The sequence below is a fragment of the Acomys minous genome (assembly GCF_964271855.1).
Source record: "Acomys minous genome assembly, chromosome: 3".
Classification (NCBI taxonomy): domain Eukaryota; kingdom Metazoa; phylum Chordata; class Mammalia; order Rodentia; family Muridae; genus Acomys; species Acomys minous.
In genome coordinates, this window is record NC_140485.1 from 84985645 (window position 1) to 85006281 (window position 20637).

At 45.6% G+C, this 20637-nt stretch overlaps 1 protein-coding gene and 1 pseudogene across 3 annotated transcripts in view; one reads left to right on the top strand and one right to left on the bottom strand.

Moving 5' to 3' along the window:
- NINL (ninein like) overlaps positions 1-20637 on the bottom strand; it is a 74824-nt gene extending 54187 nt beyond the window's left edge. For both annotated transcript variants that reach the window (XM_084776428.1, XM_084776427.1), the window contains exon 1: positions 20461-20637. The gene's annotated coding sequence lies outside the window, so the exon portion shown is untranslated. The remainder of the gene's footprint in view (positions 1-20460) is intronic.
- On the top strand, positions 8265-8978 carry LOC311593813 (peptidyl-prolyl cis-trans isomerase FKBP3-like; annotated as a pseudogene). Its single transcript has one exon. The product of its transcript is annotated as a peptidyl-prolyl cis-trans isomerase FKBP3-like (transcript).

Consider the following 20637-nt stretch of genomic DNA (forward strand, 5'->3'; position numbering starts at 1 on the left):
AACATCCCAAATCCTATGGGACACAATGAAAAGTCGTTTTTTTTTCTTTTTTTAAAATTTGCTCACTTTACATCCCTATTGCAGCCACTTCCCTTTTCTCCCCCTAGTACCACCCTCCCTCCATTATCCTACACCCATCCTAGTCCTCAGAAAGGGGAGGCCCACCTCCCTCATCATCTGACCAGCGCCTCTCAGGCCTTGCTCGTCTGGGTACGGACAGTAGGGCCTGCTTAGCAGAGGTAAGTCTGGCTACAGCCTACATTGTGCTCCATACCAACGAGGTCTGAGGGACACCCGAGCAGCTTTTGGCTTGGAGCTCTCTCAGCCTGCTCCTCTCCTGTCTGACCCAACAGGGACACAGACAGTGAACCCAGCAGAACTGAGCTGGGGCGCAGGCTCCAACACCTGCTGGCTGCCATCCTGAGGAGGCCGGAGGGGAGCCCTCACAAACAGCTGTTGGTTTGGAGCGCTCTTCCCCCTGCTCTCAAACTGCCTGGTCCACCTGGGACATAGCAATTCCATTGGAGGAAACTCCAGGCCTGGGAACATCAAAATAATCAGACCTATCAGAAAGAGCTTGGTACACTATGAGGCCTTAGCAAAACGAGAACAAGGCCAAAGACAGAAGTAGTAGATGCGAAGAAACAAAATCAAAGCGGAAATAGTACAGATACAATAATACAGATAATGCAACAATGAGTTGGTTCTTTGAAAAAAATGAACAAAACACACCCTTAGGCCAACTAACCAAATTAGAGGGGAGACACACACACACAAAATAAGAGGCCAGCATAGGTATTAAATTCAGAAAGTCACAGGACGTATCTTTTTTTTTAAAGATTTATTTATTTATTTAATGTATACAGCACTTTATCTGCATGTACACCTGTAGGCCAGAAGAGGGCATCAGATCCCATTACAGATGGTTGTGAGCCACCATGTAGTTGCTGGGAATTGAACTCAGGACCTCTGGAAGAGCAGTCAGTGCTCCTAACCTCTGAGCCATCTCTCCAGCCCGACAGGACATATCTTAAGAACATATTCTACCCAACTGGACATCATACAACAAACATGTATCTCTAGACTCACATGACACCAAAGTTATTTCAGGTTAAAATAAATAATATCAGCAGGTCTAATACAGTAGTAAGAATGACCCAGTAGTCAAAAATGTAAAAGTCCCGGACAACACAGGCTGCAGAAGCCTACCACACATTTAATGGAGAAGTAACACCAATACTAGTCATTTTAACAAGAAAAAGGAAGAAATGCTGCCAAACCGCTTTTATAGACCCAATATTGCCCTGATATAAAAACCCAGATAAATTATAGAAAAGGACAACAAGAAACTAAAATTTCTGACTGACCATCTTGAAAACGAATACAATAAAATACACGCAAACCCAATTCAAGCTCACCCCCAAGAAGATCATTCATATGATCAAGTTTGTCTCACTCTAGAGATGTTGGTGGACTCAAGAGACGTGAATCAATACAGGAGATTCATCACATCAGTGGACCCAATGGCAGAAACCAAATGGTTATCTCAATAATCATGGAGAAGGCCTGTGATAAAACTCAATATCCTTTGATGACAAACTTCATGGTGAGGCTAGGATATTGTCATACATAAAAAAAAAAAAAAGGTTATGTATGACAAACCTTTAGCCAACATCCCCCTAGACAGAGAGCAAATATCAAAACATTCCCAGTGACATAAGGAACAACAGGAGAGTCTACATTCCCACACTCCCATTAACACGGTGCTTGAAGTCTTAGCTAGAGTAATGAGACAACAAAACAGGGAAAGAAGTCAAATATCCCTTTGCTTAGATGCCATGATACTATACACAAGAGATCCTATAGACTCGACTGTAGGCTCAATTTTCTTTTTTTCTTTTTCTTTCTTTCTTTCTCTCTTCTTCTTCTTCTCCTTCTTTAGGTTTTTCAAGACAGGATTCCTCTGTGTAATAATCTTGGCTATCCTGGACTCACTTTTGGAGACCAGGCTGGCCTCGAACTCAAAGCAATCGCCTGCCTCTGCCTCCCGAGTGCTGGGATTAAAGGTGTGCATCACCACACCGGGCCTCAATTTTCTTAACAATTGCATTTTATTATTAACTTACTAGCCAAGCGTACCTCACTTATAACCCAACTAACCTAAACAAGAGGAAAAAAGAGATTAAAGAACACAAAAATGGGGCTGGAGAGATGGCTCAGTGGGTAAGAGCAGCACCTGCTCTTCCACAGGTCCTGAGTTCAATCCCCAGCAACCACATGGTAGCTCACAGCCATCTATAATGTAATGTAATGTGATGTGATGCCCTCTTCTGGCCTGAAGGTGTACATGCAGGCAGAACACTATATACATAATAAATAAATAAATCTTAAAAAAAAAAAAAAGAACACAAACGAAACCTTCTGAGTATCAGTTCCCAGGAACTACTCTCCTGGTGTAGTCAGCAGGATTTCTTCTACTGGAACCTGAAGGCTCCACCGAGGCCCGGAGCCCTGAAGCCTTCCCTCAAGCGGTAGGAGCATTTTGAAGTCAAGCAACGAACAGCCAAACAATCTCAGGTCTCCAAAGACGCTGACACCCACAGTTTTGGGCTCCTTTACTTATCTCCTCCCATAGTCTGTTCATGGGTCTTTTTCAGCTGGCACAATCAAGCTCCTGCATGAGGTGGTTTGTCTTCTAGTGAATTAACATCACCTGTTCTCTCACAAGTCCATTCCGCATCCCACACTTGGGATTGTAACAAATACAGGTTTATCTCTCCTTCACTCCACCCACCAAGAACTCTTAGAATGCACACCATTCCTACTGCGAAGGACTCTGTCTCTAGTCTAGGTCCCAACGGATGCTCCAGTTTAAACAAAGAAACTTAAGAATTCTCTCTTGCACATACAGGAGAGAATGTGCAGTGTGGGACTTTCCTGGACCCTGTTACCTCATTCAATACGTCTGTTCCAGTTCCATTCATTTGTCACAGTTGAATAAAATCCCCTTGTGCCAACGTGCCCCGTTTTTATATCCTTTTATCAGTTGACAGGCATCATTTCATTTCCTAGACATTGTAAATATTAGGAGCGATAAACACAAGTGTACAAATATTGCTGTATAGGATGGGAAGTGCTTTGGGGGGGTATAACAGGCCTTTAAATACAAGCGAACGTGTCTCTGAGCCCAGTAAGCTGTCCTAGCTCACAGCTGGTAGGAACCCTAAACTATACTGTAAGCCATAAGCACAGCACACAACGTAGAGCCTGTAACTGGCACCTGAAAAAGATTGGGTCTCACTGAGCCTTTGCCCCAAGAGTCTGAGCTGCCCCTAGGGTGAGACCCTGTCAGCCCACATGACATTGTAGGACATCCCGTGTGGAGAGTCACAGATAGCAGCGCCCCTGCTGCTTCCCTGGCGCAATGCGCCCCCTTTTGCGCATGCGCAGCGAGTAAACCTTTGCGCATGCACAGTGAGAAAGGCCCCCTTATGTGCATGCCTGAAGGCATGACGTAAGGTGGCGTGATTCGAACAAGACATAGCGTGAGGTGGTGTGATCCGAATGCACCAACCAGGAGTGACGACGTGGCAGTTTCTGATAGGACCAGGCACACTATAAAGGTTCTGTGGGAGCTTTTCCCGGGGTCACTCCGGTAGTCAAGGATCCTGAATAAAAACTGCTGCAAGAAGAGTTCCCGGTGTTGGTGTCTTTCCTGCTGGACGGGAGTGGCATCAACAATCCCAGAGGTGTGTTCAGAGAACTACTAGATATCCAAATCGCTCAAGGTTACAGTGAGCTGACAAAGGACTTCCCGTTTTAACTTATTTTCCCATTATCACCTCCTTCAAGACCCTATTTCTAAGAGAGCCGGATACTGAGGTCTCAAGGGCCTGAAGGCATCAGTCTAGCAATCTGAGTAGGAGCACAAGTCAATCTGATGATGACTACTCCCCTCCCATAGTCCTCTGCTCTCCCAGCATCTCACACAGACAACCTCCCCATGGCTCTCCAGCAGGTCTTATCTAGGGCCTTCCTTACCCTGCCTAACTCAGGGGCACAGGATCCTCACAGCCATCATGCACTTCCTGTCACATCAGAGCAAACGATGACGGCTACCACCATGCAGCCCGGCCTGCTAGGGGGGATATTTTCCCACAACCCCTGGAACGGAGCTATTGGCATGTCCTTTCTCTGTCAACTACCTTAATCTCTCTGGACCTGGGATTTCTGAGAGATGAAACAAAGAAGCCAACCCTGATCCAAGGCAGCTTTGTGATCCAAAATTCTGATTCACTTGGACCCAGAATAGCATCTTCTGAGCTCCCCTCACCATTGAAGCTCTAGTGCTAAGGGTAAATCACAGGGACAATGAGTAGACCTGATCCCACAGAGATCTAGACTGAGGCCTCCTGTGTGCAGCATGTAGCCTCACTGCAGCTCCAAGTTCAGGGCTTTACCACTGCATCCTGTGGCTGCTCAGGAGAAGGCTGGTTCCGAACGGATCCTCCACCACCGGCTGCAGAAGCTTGCCTCTTTTTCTTGGTTACTCTGTGCTAAGAAGAAGGCATTCTTTTCTCCTACATGAAGACAAGGCCTCTTAAAAAAAACTTATGGCTCATGTGCACTCTGAAGAATGACTAAGCAGATATCCTATCTCCTCAATGACAGGAGCGATGGGCACTCCAAGGCACCTTGGTTGGTGTCATCCTTTCCAAAAGACCCCACTGTATCCTGAGCACACAGACATGTTTCGAAAACTGCTTCCACGTGTGCAAAGCCAATGTCAGGTGAGTTCCAGAACTCACGATGTTTAGCAGGCTCTAGCTAAGCTTGCTACAGCCATCTCTTGGCAAGTAGGCTTCTAGTAGGAGAAGCCACTGCAGTCAAAGGAAGTACAACAAACAGTTCAGAGATGAACACAATGCTGACCTGACAGTGAAGGAACATGCATGAAGGAACATGCAGTATCTACAGAAGGGAAGGACCTTGTTCAACTAACAGCCGTGAAGAGGAGAACACCGAAAGCTATTTCCCGTAAACATATTCTCATTTTCTCTCCTCTACCCTCTCAAGAAAAATACCCACAATGTTTTTTATCTGTTTGTCACAGGATGCCAGGTCTGACAGAAGGAGACAAAGAGTGGCTACTCCTTGGTTTCAATAAAGCCCGAGATAAAATAAAAAGTAGGCTCTGGACTTCCAACATCGAAGCTGGTGTACATCACTGGAATTTCAATCAGTCAATCAGCATTTGCAGACGCAGCTCCTTTCTATGAATTCTGATTCACACATTTCCCCCATTGGCTGATCATCAGATCCATAAAAATCCATGGTGGCGGAAATTAAATTATTATTTATTAACTATTATAATGTTCTACATAGTTAGGAAGGCTAATTTCTAGATTCTGATGGATATGGAGATGAGCAGAGGGCATTAGAGCAGTCTTTAGGGAATGGATTAGCTAGTAACACCATTAGGAAACTCCTGACCGTATCAGAAGTATTAGCTATCATCATGATAGACAAAACACAAAAGTAAGTTAAGAAGAGCCACCGCAAAAAAGTGAGCAAAAAGCAGAAGGATTTTGGAAGTATAGCCACCGAGCAGAGAGGTCCCCACTTTCACAGCACCTGGAACACTGAAGAAAATCTGTCTTGGTGTCTAACACCTGTAATTCCTGTACTTGGGAATTGGAGGCAGATTAGGCAATGTGTTTCAAGAAATGTGGTAAGGGCGAGGAGGCGGGTTGTGGGTGGCGCAGAGCTGGGGACATGGCTCAGTAGTTAAAAGCACTGGCTGCTCTTCCAGAGGACCTGGGTTCAGCTCTCAGCACTCATATGGCAGATCACAGGCATCTGTACCCAGTTCCAAGGGGTCCAGTGCCCTCTCCTGGACTCTTGTGAGCACCAGGCATGCAAGGGCTTGCAGCTTGCGACCTGAGTTTCTGGCCCTCCCCTCATCAGGCAGGCAGAGATGCATAGCCCTTCCTTCCACAGATTAAAAACAACAGCATCACCATCACCAGGACCCAAGCAGGACTCAGGAAGCTATGACTGTCCATCCATTGCCTGGAAGCTGGCTGCTGAGCGCTGAGGGCACAGTGCATAATATGTCTCTAGCTCTATGTCTCTCACAAACCTTTAAAAACATGTTGAGAGGCATTTCTAAACAGGAGAACAGAGGTGCCGAGTGTCCTGGTACAAGTGGTCTTCAGAGCTGAAACACAGAACCGTAAAATGTAGAGACGGCTATGACCTCATTTCATATTCACAGCAGAAGGCCTCTCGCCACTCGCTCTTTCTCACATGAAGCATCAGAATGAGGTCATCGGCTCACACATTCTGCTTCGCTTTTCTGCAAGGTCATTTTGTTTCCAAGGCCTCGTAATATTCTCCAGGGTTTTATGTTTTACATTATTTTTAGTTTCTAACAATTGCACGTAAGTAGTGTCTGTGTCAGGAGAGCTCATCAACCTGACTCTATACAGATGACTGTGATGACTTGTACTGAGCCACAGGGGGGAAAAAAATCAAGCCAGGGAGCTTCCTTCATGTAAGTAAAACCAAGTCCACAGGGCTGCCCATTCTGATGGCAGAAAAGCTGATGCAGTCTGGATGCATCTGAAGTCTCAGTTAGTGTCAGGGGTGATGCTGGGGAATCACTGGAAGCCAGGCATTTTAAGCTAGCCGGAACAGAACAGCCAGATCCTGTCTCAAGCTTTAAAAAGGGCTGGAGAAGCAAGGTATAAAGCACCCATTCAACAGGCATTAACTAAGCACCTACTGTGTACCTCATGACATCCTAAATCCTTGGGGTACTATAGCTAACATAGCATGTAGGTTGTGTATAACATACACATAGGCAAAACACTCATATATACAAAATTAAAGATTTAAAAGTAGGGGGCTGGAGAGATGGCTCAGCGACGACTGCTCTTTCAGAGCACCTGAGTTCAGTTCTCAGCAACCACATGTGGCTCACAACCATCTATAATGTAATCTGATGTGCACTATAAATCTTTAAAAAAAAAAAGATTTAAAAGTAGGGTTAAGGAAAAGGGGTAACAGGTGGATCAAACAGTCTTAGTAGCTATGAAACAAACCAAAAGTTTAGGAATGTGCTCAATTGGGTATATTTTAATCTGTGCCACCACAGGTCACAAGCTGGAAGCTCTGTATAAAGTAGAGCAGTGTTGGGAGGTAGTAGAACTACTAAAAGGCAGGGCCAAGAGCAAGGACATTGATGTAGCTCTAGCGAGACCCCAGGAGGTTCTTGAAAGAGAAAACTTTAAGGAGAGATAGAGAGCCTGGCACGTTTACTCTCTCTGGCTTTCTGTCTTCACATGTGATCTCTTCTACACTGGCTTCTGCTCCTGTGATGTCGCCCCCAGGAGACCATCACCAGAGGCCTAAGAGATAATGTCACCTGATTTTGGACTTACAGCATTCATATATACGTGGTGTGTGTTAGTGTGCATGTAAGAGAGAATGCTAGAATGCTTTGGCCCATAAAGAAAGACTCACACATCCCATGACTCCATTTTGTCTAAGCCTTTAGATGCCCCTGAACCCTGCACACATGGAGCAGCTCCCAACACTCAGCTAAGAAAACTGAAATAAGATGTGAGCTCCTGCACAGTTAGCAGTTTTCAAATTCAGACCAGCTTCCTAATGCAATTAAAAAAAATCAGTGTTCCCCAAGAAATTCAAGGAAAATCCACAACATGTGTGCTGTTCATTTCACAAACCAAGAAATAATTTGAACTGTGTCATGGAAATGCAGTCAAGAAAACTACTTTCAAGAAAAAACACACCCACATGATTCAGAAGGTTGATCAAGTGGCTTTCTGCTCCTGTCTGCCACTGTGACAACACAGGGGTGTGAAAGAACAGGTGAGAATGCACACCAGGAATCTTAGTAGATAAAAAAACTATTTTAAAAGGACAAGATAGATGTTTCAAATTGCAAGCCAAGTGTCTGAAACGAAAACCTCACCTGACAGCCAGGCTGTGGGGGCCCATGTCTTTAATTCTTGCACTAAAAAGGCAGAGACAGGTGGATTTCTGTGAGTTAAAGGCCAGCTGGACATAATTACACACACACACACACACATACACACACACAATTTTCACATGGAATAATAATAAAGCAAAAGAAGCCGTGATTTGCAAGATAACCGGGGGCAAGGGGCATGGGAGGGCTTGGAAGGAGGGAAGGGAAGGGAGAAATGACACAACTATAATCTTAAAAACTATTTACAAGAAAGAAGAAGTGTGCAGAGGTGGCGGCTGTTCCACAGCGTGCACGGACTGTGGAGCAGTTGCGCAGTGGGCAGCTGTCCAGGGAGGACATTATCAAGTTTCTGCTGGATCACAATTCAGATTTGTTTCTTGCAGAGCATAAATTATTGGGAAACATAAAAAAGCTAAGACTTTAGTAGCTTTGCAGAATGCAGTAGCTACAACTGCTCATAAGGACCATTTCGTTGCTACCTACAATCATCTTTTTCAAAGTAAACACTTTAAGGCTACTGAAACTGTAAGTAAAATGCCTGAGCAAGTGAAAAATGAGAAGCGTAATGATGATGAATCCAGAGAATACAAGTCTGAAGAGATTCTTGATGAGGGTCCACTGAAATACACAGAATCTGTTCTAAAAAAGGGAGATAAAACCAACTTTCCTAAAAAGGGAGATGCTGTTCACTGCTGGTACACAGGGACCCTCCTGGATGGAACTGCTTTTGATATAATATTCAAATAAGTTCAATAAAAATGCCAAGGCTTTAGGTTTTAAGGTCAGAGTAGGCAAGGTTCTCAGAGCATGGGATGAGGCTCTCCTGACTATGAATAAAGGAGAAAGGGTTTCACTGGAGACTGAGCCAGAATGGGCCTACGGAAAGAAAGGACAGCCCGATGCGAAAATTCCACCAAATACCAAGCTCATTTGTTAAGTGGAATTGATATATATTGGCTGAAACTAATGCTTCAGCTCAGACATCAGCAACAACAAAAATTTGATATGACTAATTAGTCAGTTACTATTGTCAGGGAAGAGTCTACTGGAAAATTCAAGTTTTTGAGAAGTGTAATCCCCCTTAAGTCTCAGATATTTTACTATAGCTATGCAAAGTATTAAGGAGAACTACTCTTCCTTTACCTCAGAAACTAAAAAGCTCAATAAAAATATCACAGACTGTCTTGATTTAACTGAAAAATATAATCACAAAGAAAGAAAGAGTCCCACAGCTGGAGAGATGGCAGAGCCGTCAACAGCACTGACGGTTCTTCCAGAGGGCTCAGGTTCGGTTCCCGCACCCACCCACAGGGCAGCTCACAAACGTCTGGAGCTCCAGTGCTAGGGGCCTAAGGTCCTCTTACGGCTCCCATAGGCAATGCATGCATGTGCTTCAGAGACATGAATGCAGGCAAAACACCCACACACATTAAAAAAAATTTTTTTTTTAAATAAAAGAAAAAGCTTCAACACTAAGGAGTTAATTTCAAAGGCCCAAAATACAAGGTGAGACAAATGTTAATAGAGCCTAAATCACGTAAGTTTCTACACATTTGCCATTCTGAGTCATTTGTTTCATTTTGTTTTAGTCAAGTGACCTTAAAGGTTGAAGCCTGGGTGAATTTTCTGAGCCCTTGCTTCCCACTGTGCAGATGCTGGGGGTCTCTACTCAGCACAGGATTGAAACTCAGTGGAACACTTGCTAAATAAGCTTGTGATAAACAAACGAGCATTTCTTCAGCATGAGCATCCTGAGCACATTCCTAAACACTGACGGACTGAGTTGTACGCAAGAGGCAGCATGACAATTCCCAACTGACAGGTGAAAGAAAGAGGCATAGAGGCAAGCAGTTTGCCCAGAGCTGTGGCAGAAGAAACCCTCTATTTGACTTAACAGCCGTTAGCAGGCTGGAGAGATACCTCAGTGTGTAGAGAGAATTATCTTGTGTATTGTACGGATGCACTGCCTGTCAATAAAAATGCAAAACTATGGCCTACAGGAAAGGGTAGAAGAGAAGATAAAACATTCCCAAGGCAAAAAATAAAAAAAATAAATTCTGGAGTAGAGCCAGGTGCAAGGGATTCATCCCAGAAAATGTGAGGCGGACAGATGCATGGTACCTGAGCACAGGTAACCAGCCCCAGGGCAGAATGTAAATCAGCATAAACAGGGTTATTTTAAGTTATGAACTAGTCAGAGAAGAGCCTAGCTATATGGCCTGGATATGTGTAAATATGAGACTCATGAGGCATTACACAGGAGCTTGGGGCCAGGGGGAAAAGCAATGGGTAAGAGCCTTAGCTCTGCAAACACAGGGAACGGAATTCAGACGCCCAGCACCCACATAAAAGCAAGGGTTCTGGGGTTCGCTGGCCAGCCAGGCTAGCTAGGGATAAACCAACAAACCTGAAATGAGCTCCAGATTCAATGAGAAAACTGTTCTAAGGGGATAAAGTGGTATGGAGAGCAGACCTTTGAGTGTCTGCCTCTACACTCACACCTGTACATGCAGTATCTACACCACCATCATCCACCTACACCACACACACACACACACACACACACACACACACACGCAACACCTCATACACTTTTATACATAAGCACACACCACACATACTCTTACATACACACACACACACACACACACACCCCACACACCTGAACACACTCTTTCACACACATACCCGAACACACACACAAACACACATCACACATACTCTTACACACAACACACACAACACCACCTAAATACACACCACACGCTACTTTCCCACCAGCTTTGCTGTGGATGATGCATGCCTGTGACTGTAGTATGAAAAGTTGCTTTTTATTATCTTGTTGAGGAAGTTGCCTTCCCCAGACCCTCCCTGTTTTCCACAGGAAGTTGCTTGTCCTCCCTGTCCTCCAGAGAGGAGGATCCTTCAGTTATCTTGTCCTGATAGGGAAAGTGATGCCTTTTGTAACTGCACTGGAACCAATCCAGAGAAAATGAGCTAAAAAGGCATGGGTTTTAGAACTTTCTAATCACAACCTCTTCTTGAGATTCACAGAGCCCAGAACCCCGAGGGACATAAATATGGGTCTTGGCTATGGAGCCATAGAGTTAATTAAATGAGTCCTAACTCCTCTTACAAGACCAACATTTTAGAAAATATATTTCCTCATTCCTACCAACAGTACACAAACACAGCAGGAATTTTTAGTACCTAAAGAAATATTTCAGGGTTGGAGAAATAGCTCAGCACTTAAGAGCTGATCTTTGAGACGACCAAAAGTCTATTCCAAACAACCTCATGGTAGCTTACAACTATCTGTAACTCCAGAGGATTCCGTGCCTTCACAGCACCAGCACAAGGCTAGCACTACATAGGCATGCATGCAGGCAAAACATACATGCGCATAAAAGAAAACATTTCCAATAATTAAAAATGTTTCTATCAGCCCAGTGGGGGGCATGCCTTAATCCCAGCACTCAAGAGGCAGAGGCTGGTGGATCTCTGAGTTTGAGGCCAGCCTGGTCTACACAGTGACTTCAATGACAACCAAAGTGACACAGAGAAAATCCATCTTGAAGAAACAAAAACAGTCAATCAATCAATCAATCTATGCTTCTATAAAGTGAAAAGAACTCATATCCATAATAAATCGAAACATTATCTTTCTTATTTCTATACCAAATGGGAAGTATGAATGTCATACAAGAATCTGCATTAATAACCCTAATGATAAGAAAAGAATATTAATGCCAACAGTCGGGCGAATTAAGAAGGAAAAGTTTCAACCTAGCACTTCACACCACTCGACTCATTGTAGTAAAATAGTAAGATCCTTTCTATAAAAAAAAACAAAACAAAACCTGGTATAATTTGTTTCATGTTAGCTAAAAAGGAAATATGAGAATAAAATAGCACAGCCTATAAAGTCTAATCAGAAAATGCCAGGAATACACACATAACACACACTCTTCTTGTTATTCTAAACTTTTACTTCTCAAATTCCAGCGGTGCAATTGGGAGCCTGAGGCACAGCAACACTGTTGTTTTCTTTAATCTCTGCACATAAACAGTCCAGAGACACTGAGGAGAATAAATATTTTGTATTTTGACTTTGAAAGAATGCGCCTACGCTGGAGGTCAACACCAACTGGAGGGCTCCAAAAAGACTCAGAATTGCCTCTTAACTAGTCATCCTAAATGAAGATAAACACAATTGCTCATGAAACCAGCAACTAGGAGATCCATGGATTTCTCTACCACGGCTGTTTAAAAGACACACCAAAATAACTAACAAGTTATACTCTCGAGCTGATGCAGTTACCTCTCTGTCAAGCGGCAATGCAGAACCACTAAAAATTAGACTTGGGCTGAAAACATTTCTAAGTGACACACAGAGAGAGGACCTGGACTTCTAAAGCGATTACAGTTTGTAGCACTACAGCAACAGGAGGCAGCAAAGCATCTGAGGGACACTGTAAATACTGCACAACGTACCTCTTCCTCAGGGCCAGGAATACATTACCAAGTGAAAATAAAATTTATCCAGTGAAAAAAATCACCAGGGACTGGTAACCAGTACAGAAAAGGAACTTGAGAGCTGAGAGACAGGAAGCAGAACAGCCCAGGCTCACAACAGGTCCAGGGAGAAGCTCACATAGCTGTTGGTCTAGTGTGCACTGTCAGTCTAGGACTCTCACATCAGACATGATTGTTAAAACACTTCAACTGGAAGCCACAGAAGCTGAGCGCTTGAGCACTTTTAGGCTGTCTCATCTATTATCTTGGAAACTACTTCCTCTAGACTAACAGGGCAAGTGAGACACAGGCAGGTAGATTCTAGTTATTTCAAGAAAAGAGCTGAACTAAATGAACACTGTCACTAATCCATGAAGATGTTGTGGAAGCTGGGCCTGATGGTCCTCACCTATAATCTCAGCACAGGAGGCTGAGGCAGGACCATCTAGCTAAGGAATACTGCATATTCAACAATGATCCCAGGGGCAGCACAGCTGGCTTAGGTCCTGTCCCTACTCTCGAGGATGTCTGCACAGCTATGAGGTCACCTGCCAAAGCATTTTGTCCCTCAGCAAATCTATACAGGGCCATGTCTGGCTGAATACCTCACACTCACCTCTCCCCCGGCCACTTTAAGGTCAGTTTCCTGTCTCCATTGGGGACCAGTCCCTGAGCTTCTGCCCTTGAACATTCTGAATCCAGCTCAGACTGAAAATGAGCTTTCTGCTCCCTGAGGCAGCCAACATGGCTAGAGTGTGGAGGTGAAGGCGAAATGTGGCCTAGAGTAGCTGCATGTGTATGAGGTGAAGGGTGGAAACCATCAAAGGCAGGACACCAGTCTGGCACACGGATGTTGGTATGAGAACAGAAAATGTTTACACCTGATGCTACTCAGGGGACCGTCTCTTTCCCCTGTGCTTTACACACTGGAGCCAGAGAAAGGTACTACCCTTCACAAAACCTAAGAGGCCACTGATTCTAAGACAAATAACAAAGAAAAATAGTGTCCAAATCTGATGGGTGCAAAGATAACATCAGTTTTAAGGTGCACCCCAAATTTAAAAATGTTATCATAAAGAAGACGTGTCTTAGAATAAGGAAGAACACAATGGGCTTTTTTGGGTCATAGACTCTAATCATTGTAAACAAAGGACAGATGCTTTAAAATCTTTTATAATTTTTCTTCAATCTTGAAGATTTTCTACACGTATACAGTGAAACACGATCAGACCCACCTTCTATTTCTCCTAACTTCCTCCAAATCGCCCCTTACCATATAATTTTTTTTTGTTTGCTTGTTAACATACTAAGTCCAATTACTGCTGCATTCATGCACAGCTCCAGGGACCTGCCTGGGGCACAGCCAGGGAGGGAGATAAAAACAAACAGACACAGACACAGACAGAATGCTGGGATCGGAATCTTGGTAGGAGGAGCAGTCACTGGAGGGTGGTCTTCAGGGACAAACATGGGTGGGGGCAGAAAGGCACAGCGGGCATTTTCTGCACACACTGTCAACACTCACACTCAGCACCCACAGGAAGGATCTGCCATCCCTCTGATGACTCCTATGGAGCCCTTAATATAGCTATGCCCATGCCAACAACACGTTCACTCAGGACTTCAGTCAGGCCTCCCTGAGCTCCCTGCAAGTGCTACCCAGTTATGTATGAGTGTGGAGTCACCCTGTGGCCTCAGGTTCAATAAGCCCTCAGTAAGGGATGGGACTTGGAGAGCACCTCCCCCATCTGTTCCAGAATCGCACCTGGATTTTCATATGCAGCTTGTTAATGCGCCTAATGACAGCTGCTGTTGAGTTCCTGAATGCAACAGCCATGTCAAGTCCAGAAGACAGCATTTCTCAGCACTCCTCCCCATTATGCACGTCTTACACTCTCTCTGCCTCCCCCTGTGAAATGTTCCCTGAACCCTGTGGGAGCAGAGTCGCTACAGCTGTCCCACCTCTGAGTGAGCACCTGGAATTCCTTATTCTCAGCACTCTGAGGAGCTGCGGGGTCTCTGCACTAACTCATGGCAACAGGAAGCTTCTGTGATTTTTTTTTTCTGTGTGACTGTTCATGTGTCAGTACAGGACCATGTCCAAGTGCGAGTGTGCATTAGGTATGCGTGTGGAGGTTAAAGACAATCTCAGGGGCCGTCCTGACCTTCCACCTTGTTTGACTCAAGTCTCGGTTTATACTGTGCACACCAGGCTGCTGTCCTGTGACTCTGGAAGTCTCTCATCCTGCCACAGTTGTGCTGGGATTACAGTCTTACTACCATCTCTGCCTTTTGTGTAGATTCTGGAGACCCAAATTCATCTCCTTGTGCTTGAGCACCAAGCATTTTACCACAGAACAGCCTCCTGATTCTTTTAAAATATGCTATCAGTAAATTCATTTCTCTTCTTCATCAGGTGCTAGAGAATTACATATTTGGGAGGCCTCAAACCACCTGTGTTTCTCATGTTTTCTCTGCTCCCGTGTTGAGATTTGCACATCTGATGGATCAGTTATCTAAGCCACACTGACGAGAGGTTTTCATGGCAAATGCCTTTCTCCTGAAGTCTCCCCATGGCGGGTTTTACAAAATCTGGACAGAAGAGAAAGGAATGACTGAGGACCGATGCACACTGCCAAGAGGTGGGACACTCGTGTGTGACCATGCCAACAGGAAGACCCGAGTCTGTTCATGGCCCAGCAGAACTGGTGAGGTCCAGGTTCAATGAGGGATTGTCTCAAAACAATACAGTGAAGAATGACTGAGAAAGACACCTGACACAAACCTCTGACCTTCATATATATATATGTGCTCTCGGAGATATGATAGCTTCTTCTGGTCACCTGCACGCGCGTGCGCGCACACACACACACACACACACACACACACACACACACACACAGACGCACACACACAAATTTAGCCCCAAATTTGAAATGACCAGCCCTCCACTCCTGACAGATTCACAATCAGGCCACTCGTAGGGCCTGATACAACTAACCCGCTAACCCTGCAATGAGGCTTACACAAGCCCACCAAGAACCAGCCATCCTCAGCCTGCTTCTCCCAGGCTTCCTCAGCATCCGGTCTCCAAGCACAGGACCTACCTTAGGTCCAGGGAGTCTCATGCCAGATCCTTCGAATACACCTGGAACACAAGGGAAAGGATTCCTCCTTCTCCCTTAGTTCTATTTTCTGTCCCTTATTGTATGAGACAAAGAATTTTTAACATAACTGACTAAGCCACCTGCAAAGAACTGTGCTGCACTTTATCAGAAATGGCACAAACAACACTGTTGAAATCCACATTCCTTAAAACTTAAATAAGCCTCCCTTTGACCCAAGTTTCATCTCTCCTCGCTCTCTCTTCTCCAGGTACAAGTTAGCACCAAGCGCCTAGAAAAGTCTTCTCTTCAAACAGATTCCTATGGAATAAGATAAAGGACTAAGCTAGGTGCAGTGGCACATGCCTTTATTCCCAGCATGCAGGGAGGCCAAGTTAGGCGGATCATTTGAGTTCAAGGCCAGCCTGGTATACAAAGCAAGTCCAGGACAGCCAAGGCTACACACACAAACCATGTCTCAGCACATCTCTCCCTAATATCTAAATATAGCTGTAGAATAAGTAGCTTCAAGTCCCTAATCACATATATAGCTGCTACTGAGTCACTTCAGCATGTTTCTCTCCATACTTGACTCTTCAAATGTCTTTTAATTTCTGCTTCATCAATGCTAACTGCTTTATTCTGATGATCCTGAAATTTTTAGTTAAGGAACACATACAGGCATACAGACACAGATACACAGAAGCGTGCGCACACACACACACACACACACACACACACACACACACACACACACACACACACACATGTGAGTCGATGAAGCCATGGGTATATTATTGACATGCGCATAGCCATGTCAAAGACCCCAATGACTCTGGAACATGAAAAGACAAAGCTTTCCCCAGGAGATACCCAGGAACAGTAAAGCCTTCCTCTGGTGCAACTGTTTAGGGAGGACTGGCCAGCCTGTGCAAAAGCTAGCATCCACAGCTTCCTCCTGCTCCTCCAGGATGACTACTCCCCAATAGAGCCCTCCTAGTGAGACAAGCTCTCCCCTTCTCCTCCTGCTGATGGTAGTAGGTGCTCCCATCAGAGTGAGCACATCCCATCCCCCCCCCCCCCCAGCTTTTCTGTATGTCTATCATTTTCTCATTCCTACGTCACTCCAGTCAGGTTTCCAAGCCATGCAGGCCTTAGCATGCAGGTGCGCGCGTGCACACACACACACACACACACACACACACACACACACACACACACACACTCTCTGAGAGTCCCCAGGTTGTACTGACACAACACTGAGTTGTTGTCTCCTGCTGCTGTTGACAGTTCCATTGGACTAGACTCCACCCCTTGGTCTTTCTGTCAAGATTCATTTCCTTGTTTGTTTGTATGTGTGGATGACAAGAAGAAAGCATCAGAGATCCCCTGGAGCTGGAGTGTGAGAGGATGGTGACTCACCCACCTGGGTACTAGAAACTAACTCTGGTCTCCTGCAAGAACAGTAAGCACTCCTGACCAATGAGCCATCTCTTCAACCAAACTGCTCTTAAATTACAGGAGCCAACTTTCCCTCTTTGCAGAGTGATGTACCCACATAGGTGCTGTGCACAGAGGAGCAAGAGAGGGACTAAAGCCACCTCAGCCACAGCTGACACCTTCAAGTCTTCTTGTCACCTCCCCCTTTGTTTACACTGCACTAAACTAGGTTTTCCATCACTGGCAGCCACAGCATCTCAGCTGACATACATCTGTATGTACAGAACTCTGAGAGACCTAACAACTCAGAGCCTTTCATTTCTCTAATAGACAGTGACCCCCTCAGTGAAACGTCAATACAACAAAAATCATTACTTACTACACGAAGCAGACCCCAGAGAAGGTAACTGGGACATCAGAGACTGTATCACATCACATACAAAGAGAACACACTGCACTGAAAATGGGTGAGCCACAGCAGCAGGGTAGGGCTCTGGCTTCTTCCAGAAACACAGCATGAATGGAATGCAGGGAGAAGCACACAGCAGCCTCTGGGAAACAACCTCACATGATCTCCAGCACTTAAGTCTCAACAGGTGAGTCCATACCAGAGACAGGGAAGATGAGCAGATGCCCCACAGGTGGGAAATTAACTCCACATAGTGCATCAGTCCCTTAAAGACCTATTAGTTCAGACAGAGCTGTCAGAGTCTAGTAGGCTCAAGGTCACCCAGGAGGATGGGGGTGGGAGAACCAAGCCTGCTATTGAGGTCACCCTCCAACAGCTCCAGGTAGAGTCTGATCCAAAGTTTTGGCCTCCTGCTGTGAGCAACAAAATTTCTGGCCCTGGGCCTGAATTCCCAATTCACATTTGAGGCCAAGGACTGAGTTAAACACAAGCCCAGAGTCGCTGCCACTCAAAACTGATAGACACGAAAGCAGCAAAGCACAGCAAAAGGAAACTCTTCCAGGCCAGGAGTCTTTGAGCACTGGTTTGAAGACTGGACCCTGCTCCAAATTTTAAATTTTGCTTCCAGATCATTAGGCAGGCAGGCAGAGGAGAGGCACCTCACAGCTGCCTTGCCTGGGCATCACTCAAGGGCAGGCGTCCACTCAGGAAGGGGGCATTCAGATGGGATCCTCATGCAGTTTAAAGTCTCAAATGCCACATGGATTATCTTGAACATGTAGAGAACATCACATCTGCACACGTACTTTACCGTTAGAATTCTGTTGAACATTGGTAAAGATGCCAATTCTATGGTATTGCACCGGCTGTCAGCGAGTGTCCCAGCCCACCCATGTCCTAGCATCGACCAAACATGTCTTCAAATTGCAATGAAAAGTGAGTTAGAGAAAGTCTATGTTCTATTAGTTTATACGGATTTTAAAAAGTTAAACTCTAAGTTTTCCTTTAGAAAGTGTCTTTTCTAAGTCAGTGTTGTTAACACCTTCTCTGAGGTTCAAGTTTTTGGAGAAGGCTTAATATTTTCTCATGCGGAAAAAGAAAAAAAAAGCAGTATTTTCCAATTTTTACTGACTCTCCACTTTATGTGACAGAGAGTTCCTACTTTTGCCATGTAAAGGCTGGTGTTGTTAATGATGGGGTCACACACTGAGAAGTGAGTGACTTGGCAGTTTCTTTACTGTGCTGCTATCACCCCATGCACACACACTAACCTAGATGGTGAAGGTTTATCACCTGCGTGGCCTCTCAACACAGCCAACAAGCTCCACAGAGACTCTCTAGGCTGCTGCTGGCATAGCAGAGCACCTTGCCTTGTAATAAGCTCTCTGATTAGTAATGCTAAAGCAATGATAGAAGAGGCGTGAATGCACAAGCCAAAGAGCCAAAGTGATTGTTACTGAGCCGGGGACGTAGTTCTGCAGTACAGACTGGCATATCTGAGACCATAGGCTCCATCCCCAGTACCCCTAAAGGAAGCATCATGCATTACACCTAACTGGACGAAGTAACTCTTATAAAGCTAGAAGACTAGACTGTTCCCATCAACAGATCACGGAACTAGGATGTAACAATCATTAAAAAGGACAATATCCCTCACAGGAATTTTTCAGTTCTTATCAGGACCACCATCACACATGTGGTTTGTCTTCCATCAAAGCATCAGTGTCTGGCAAATGACTACAGACTAGCTTGATCTGTAGAAGGTTTAAGGCACTGACAGATGTAAAGTGAACAGCGCAGGCAAGCTGGCTCTGCCCTAACTTCCTCCACAGGCATGCTCCTTCTCAGTCATACCTGTTCTTACACACAGTTCATCAACTGCATGGCTCAGTGATCTGTTGAAGAGACTTCTTTTCTTTTTTCTTTCTATCTCTTTGTTTTTTCCCCTCACTCCGTCCCTTCTTTCTTTCTTTCTCCCACCTCTCCCTGCTTTAAAAGTAGTAAATACACAGTCAAGAACCTGGTAATCTGTGCCAAAGCCTCTAAGAAGAAACACCCATCTTCACAGTCCCTCTACCCGCCTTGGACCTCTCTGGACCTCTTCCCCTCTGGTTCCAAAGGTTGCCTAAATCTTGTAGAGAAGACAGAGTGAATGACTCTTTGCTTCTGCCCCATATAAAGAGCTACAGAGAGGGCCTGACAGTGTGTGTGTGTGTGTGTGTGTGTGTGTGTGTGTGTGTGTGTGTGTAGGACACCTTGAGTTGGACTCCCACCATGGGATTTGTGAACTTGGACAACTATCCCTAACGAAGCCAAACAGGGGTCACTGCCGTTCAACTACTGATGGACCTGCCTCCTCGGAAGTGCACAACAAAGTAACAGAGCTGGTGCACAGACAGGATGACCTTGACACAGAATGCAACAGGCTTCTCTGCCTCAGAGAGAGGTGTCCCAGTTTTCAACAACTAAGTGCAAACTGATAATACAACCAGAGATCTAAAGGACGTCTTCCCGAGGCACAGGAGAGACTGACGCGCCTTAAAAGCCAGAAGGTGCTCCCAATCAAGCATGCTCCCCTGGTTATCCAAGGGGACTGTAGAGTGCAGACACAAGTTGCCGTGTCCTCCCTCTCTTTTTCCCCTCGTCAAGAGGAGGAAGACGGTAGCTTGACTGGCGCAGGTAACCCGCGCTCTGAGTTGGTCAAAGTTTGGGACCGAGCCTGCACCCCACCATCACGCTGATTTCAGTGCGGACCACCGCTCAGGGTGAGAACGGCAGAGAACTGGGACTCTGGCATGGCTTTCGGAGCATCCCAAGCGTCCGCTCCACATTGTACTGGACGCAGCACCAGGATACAGATCCTGCGGATCCTCTCGGCCATCCTCGGCCATCTTCGGCCCTTCTCGGACCCAATCAGCACCCCTCGGCCCCGATCGGCTCCCCTCCCCTCAGCTCTTCTCCCACGCCCTACTCACCTGAGGAATGGGAGGCTCTGCTCTATAAACCGAGTCCGGATGCGGGCACCAGGAGCCTGATGAAAAGCGATCCGGGAACGGTCCCTAGGGCGCTCGTCCCTCCACCGCTCTTTGTGTCTGGTCGCCGCGCTCCCCTGGGCTCCTCTGGGCACCGCCCCCTTGTTCTCGCGGGGCCTC